This window comes from Lolium rigidum, chromosome 3 (genome assembly GCF_022539505.1).
Source record: "Lolium rigidum isolate FL_2022 chromosome 3, APGP_CSIRO_Lrig_0.1, whole genome shotgun sequence".
In the NCBI taxonomy this organism is placed as follows: Eukaryota; Viridiplantae; Streptophyta; class Magnoliopsida; order Poales; family Poaceae; genus Lolium; species Lolium rigidum.
In genome coordinates this window covers 86,055,458-86,061,457 of record NC_061510.1, presented here as the reverse complement: position 1 = coordinate 86,061,457, position 6,000 = coordinate 86,055,458, and positions in this window count along the sequence as shown.

The following is a 6,000-nucleotide window of genomic DNA, read 5'->3' as shown; positions in this document are numbered from 1 at the left end:
ATATACTCCATAGGAAGTAACTTATTTTCCATTTGTTTATGTTAGCTAATCATTTGCATTGCACCATATGCCCGATATTCATACTCCAATCACCTAAATAAATTTCTATTAATGGGAACTTGGGTTGATGCATGTACAACTTTACCTAAGCATCTGATCTAAAACCTGAATAAACTTCCAACGATTCTATCTCCCGATTTCACACCCCTCTCCTCCAGCCACCCAAATCCTAGCAATCATGACGCCTTGTTGGGTTTTGCTCGACCACCAGGTTCCCCATGACCCGAGCATGATCTTTCTTTTTGTAAGGGTACATTGCACCGCCAGGTTCTACATTATTTTGGTAATTAATGACAATTCTTGTGGACTAATGTTCTCATTGAGTTTATATGAAGGAATATTCCATATGTAATTCTCGTAGTCCATGTGTTGGATTCAAGTGTGGATGCGATGAAGATAAGAGATATACCTTAGGTATTGACATCAAGATCATTGCTTTCAAGAGAAGGATTCAAGATATGGTTCTAAACCGGTGTCATGATAGTCTCATGAGTTGAGCTATGGTTGACTAAGGTTTAGAACATGCAATCAAATGAAGAGTTCTTTATGTGCCTCAAGATATTATGATAAATCATGAAGAGATACAAGGTTGACCAAGACTAATAGTGAAGATTGAATTCAAGTTGGTCAACACATGAAGTATAAAGATTGTGCCACTTTGGATCATATGATCGTGTGGATGGTAAGCCTTGTTAATTATGCTTCATGAGTAAACCCATCATATATGTGTGTTTGTGTTGTCTATCTGGGTTAGGTATCTCGAGAAATTATGCTTGAAGCTTGTCGTTCATTTGATGATAATGGACTTACGAAGAGGTGATTCAAGGTAGTTTTCCCATAGTGGTGTATGGGAGAGAAATCACGAGCCTTCACGAAGCAACAATGATCAAGTGAGACATTCGGCTTGAATGGAGCTTGAATCGTTGCCATCAAGATCAAGAAGTGTGTGCAAGGCATAGGTATGACCTTTCTAGGTCTTCTTTTTACTGGTCTCAAGGTGGTTGTTGGGAGTCTGGGCCATAGGATAGATAGTCACACTATCAAGAGGGGCTTTCGGTTGGGTAACTTGATCGCATCGTATTAGGGAGGTCAATCCTTTGCATACTTTGCATCCCTATATTCTTGTTGCTTCATAGTGTTTCTCTATGTGAGGTTCTTGAGCTTGTTTCTAGCTTTTTAACAAGACCAATTCATCGAAAACGGAATTCGTATGCATCTTCTGTTGCGTTTTCGAGTTTGGACGTCTTTACCGTTTCTTGACGTTGAGAGACTCCCTCTCTAAAATCACCTAAAACAATATGTGAGGAGTCTTAATATTTTTAACAAAAACGGTTTCATCTTAATTAGAGTTCGGGAACTCTCTCAAAGTTTAGTTCTTTCAGAAAACTGCGTTTGAGGGGTTTCTAGCCAAACCGGTGACCAAACCGGCTGGGCCGGCCCCTACGCAGGAACGGCTTACTGCAGGCGGGTAGTACGCGCTAGTTTTCGGTCGGCACGCCGGTTCGTTCGGACCAGGCTCTGGCCCTGCTGGCCGTGGCGCTGGTTCGGTTTGACGCTAGCTCTGACCCGCCGGTCGTGCCTCTAGCTGATCCGACCTGTGGCCCGACGCTACCTATTTTGTTGCCGACTTGTCTCGCAGGAAACCCTCCAAAGGACTTGTTTTACTCTTGGACTATAAATAGCCGTTCTTCCTCTTGAGGAGGCAAGTGTCAACCATTCTATTTACTCTCTTTCACACTCCATTGTTGAACCTCGAAAGCTTGATTCGTCTCCATCCCTCCCATGATTCTTGTATATTCTTGAGGAATTTGAAAGAGAAGATCTAAATCTACAACTCCACCGATAAATTACTCCTCTAAGTGAGGGGAACCCTTGGGATCTAGATCTTGGAGTCATTTGTTGATTTACTCCATTGTTTTTCCTCTCTAGTTTCTCCCTAGCATTTTTTGCTTTGGTGAGATTTGAATGTGAAGGATTTGAACATCCTTGGTGTTCTTGCTTTTGCATCCTTCCATAAGTGTTGAGCTCTTCACTGCGATTAGTTCGAGTGAGAGAACGTGAGCTTGTTACTCTTAGAGGAGTTACCTCCTAGTTGGCTTGGCGGTTGGTGATCCGGTGATCTCTTCGTGGAAGATTGTGAATAGGCCGAGCTTCTCCTTTGTGGATGTTTTGAAGTGGTTGTGGAGCTTGCTATATTCGGAGTGGAGAAAAGCTAGCCATAAGGGAAAGGCATTTGTCCTTCGTGGTATTGGCTTGGAGAAGAAGGTGAGCCTTCGTGGTGTTCGGGAGACCTTCGTGGTAGCTCGTATCTCTCCAACGTGACTTACCTCGCTTCGTGTGGACGAACACGGCAATACATCTTCGTCTCTGTGTGCCTCAGTTATCTCTATACCAGAGTTTACTTTCCTTATGATAGTCATCGTGCCTAAAGTTTTTATATCTTGTTATCACTTGTGTTACATATATCTTGTGTCTATCTTGCCTAGCTTAAGTTGTTGTTGCACTTACTTGAGCCTAGCATATTTAGGTTTTGTGCTTGTAAAATAAACATTAGTTTAGTTCCGCACTCTCAAATCCGTAATAGTTTTCAAAACGTCTATTCACCCCTCTAGCATCTCGTCCTTTCACTTTTCCCCATGACGCGATCATGGTCACAGAAGAGGAATTGTCCAACAACAACTGGGGAAACCCCACAAGTGATGAAGAGATAAGAGATGCAATCATCGCCTACTGTTGTGGATATGCTACATAGATATACCAATGACATTGTCCAATACCAACAAGCCTAGGTGGCCCACAGATGGTGGTTTGGCCTATGGCCCAACCGGACGGCCCAATTACTGATTGACTAATATGGAGAGTCCGGGATCAGAAGCTCTAGCCGGATCCGCATCAACTAGTTGGCCAGATCCTTACCGACATAGGTTAGCTTGATCCTTACTTATACGACAAGAGGTACCTAGTTAGGATAGTGCTAATAGAGTCTGACCTGAACTACTCCTTGTAAACCGTAGATCCTGACGCATTTATAAGCCGGATCCCGGAAGCCTTTGAGGCAGAACCAATCATCTCATTGTGTTTGTGAAGATTACCAAAGATAAAGAGACAGAAAGAAAGATGTTGGCACTGAACATTTGCATCACCTTCAACATATATTTTTGTGTGTTTCTTTAGAACAATGCATCTGCTACTAGAATGGAAAATAAATAAGAGAACAACATGTGACGTGGTTGGATGGTTAGGAGGGTGGTGGCATCACCATCCCTCAGGTTTGACACTTTGATGTCTCTTAAAGGTTAAATATACTTTAGTGGGAGGTGAAGTTCCTATCCGCCAGATCAATTTATTAGACTCAGTCAGGTGCTCATAAGGGTAGAGTATGCATGCATCCATAAGGTTCAGTGTATGTACTCGTATTTGTGCGCGTTTGTACCGTGTGTTGGAAAAAAATTGAAGAACATAGTTGTGTGATTGTACTAGAGGAGAGGAGAGGGCGTTTGGTGAACAGAGTTTTCCTATTCTAGATGCACTCTACCACACCTTCCAACTTTTGTTTTCATATTTTCAAACAAACACAAATGTTATCGAACATGAAGCGGTTGTTACTCAAGTACGGCTGTGGATCAAATGTTTACTCAATTTGGAACGAATGTGAATATCTTACAAATTAGCGCCAAAAGATTTTAAAAAAACTTGTCAACTACGTGAGAGAAAATAAGTCTTATAGTTAGTTAACCGTAAAATGGTAGATAAATAAATACACTAATTCAAAGCAAACTACTTTCTAATTCGGTAACACAAAAAGTATTGACCGCTTGTTAGTATGTTAGGTTAGATAATTGGCATATGTGGCTAGAATTATTGAAGTTGACTAACTTCATTTTATTTGGCTATACATATATATATCCACTTCCCTCATCCACGTTTCCTGCAAAACTCAATACCATATTTGTATTTATATTTGTAAAATAAATTCAGATATTCTCCACAATTGTTTCTGTTTTCATTTGGATGTATATATATTCTCACATTCATTTTCAGCTTCTGGAATATGAATAATATTTAAGATTATTCATGGCCACTTTACACCCCTATTTATGGCCAACCTTAAATTTGGTAGGAATATGATACTCCATATACGGCAAGCAACCCCATAACCTGAATTCATTTCCTACGATTCCATTCCACGATTTTAGAGTCTCTTCCTCCTTCCACCACCAAACTCTACCTGGTGCCATGGCCCCTTCCTGGGTCTTGCTCGACCGCCGCGTTTATTTCTCCCACGACACGGTGGAGACCAAAGAAGGAGAAGAAAACACAATCACTGCCCTCCTGCACACCTTGAAACCCAAGGCACAAGTCGCTGATCCACCCCAATTTTCCTACATCCACATGCTGTCGCCTACGAAATCCATCCCTCCACCACGCGGGGGCGTGCCCTCAGCCCGCATCTCGAGCGCGGACAAGAACCTGGTTGCCCTCAACGCCGGCCGCTACCGCCCTGGCACCCGTCGGGAAGGATGCTATCTGACCTACGACGCCAGGAAGAACTCTCTATCGACGGTGCCCCAGCTCCCTTTCGACGACTCCCACGCCTACATCGGGTACGTCTCAGCTGTCGTCGTGTGCGACGGGGACGGCACTGGCTTCGTTCTTGTCGACCTCGTCAGGATGAGGAGCTCCGACGTTGCGAATGCCGCGCTCTACCTATGGCAGTCGTCCGCCGCAGAATGGGTCATGAAGCCCGGGCGCCTTCCCCTCGAGATGCGCGACGAATTCTCACCTGATATTTGCTTCTCCTCGGGGGGCTCTATCCTCTGCTGGGTGGATCTGTTAGAAGGCATGCTGGTCTGTGATCTGCGCACTGTGTGCAGCTCTGACCTGGAGTTCCGTTTCATCCCGCTGCCCCAACATTGTCCAACCTACAATGTCTACGACCCCCAGTGTGACGTGGATGAGTTCCGTTCCATGGCCTGTGTTGGCGGCGCCATCAAGTTCGTCGCCATGGATGGTTATGTTGGTCACGAGCCCGACCACGAACTCGAACTGGCCGTGTGGACTCTGTCGCCTGATTTCTCAGGGTGGAAGAAAAGCAGGTCGTACAAGTACAATGTTGGAAATATCTGGGCAAATGAGACCCACCAGGCCATTGGTACGCAGGAAAGTTGTCCGGCGTTCCCTGTCCTGAGCATGAGTGAAGACGACGTTGTCTACCTAGCTTTCACCGATATCAGGACGGTGGACAATGAACTAGACTGTCGAGGCGACTATTGGCTTCGTGTGGACATGGAGAAGAACAAGGTACACTTCTGTCCACAAAGTACAGACCATATGGTTCTTTCGCAACCCTGCGCAAGTGAGTTCAGTGCATACATGCAAGGCGTACAGGACCACCCGGTACTAAATCATTGATTCAAAGAAAAATTTCATGGTATTTGGAGCATTTGAATTAGTATGGGAATTATATTCATGTGCTTCTTCCAAGGACTAGTAATCATGTACCTGTAGTGCAAATTTTCCACAATATATATCAAGCCAAACATGAACTCACTTAGTTTCATTATCCACTGCGACACTGCTGCTAAATTTCTCGAAAAAATAGCAATATAAACTTTTTTCCTTTCGTTTGTACTTTTACATGTAGAAGGCTAAACAGTGAATGATTTCTTGCCTATCATCATTAATTGATTTGCATTTCGATTATTCTTGCTTTTCATCTTTGATTGATCATCTTCTTCCCGGACCTCCTCATCCACGGTGCAACAAAATCCCAAATCTTGCTTCTGTTACTGAAAAGAGGTAAAAAAAAACGATGTTAAAAGGTGTAACAAATGCTGAAAGTAATTATAAAATTATTTAGGAAACTAAATCTGGTTTTGAAGAAAATTAGTTAATATCAAAATAAGGCATCAAGAGTTGTCACCGCGTATGTGGAACTGA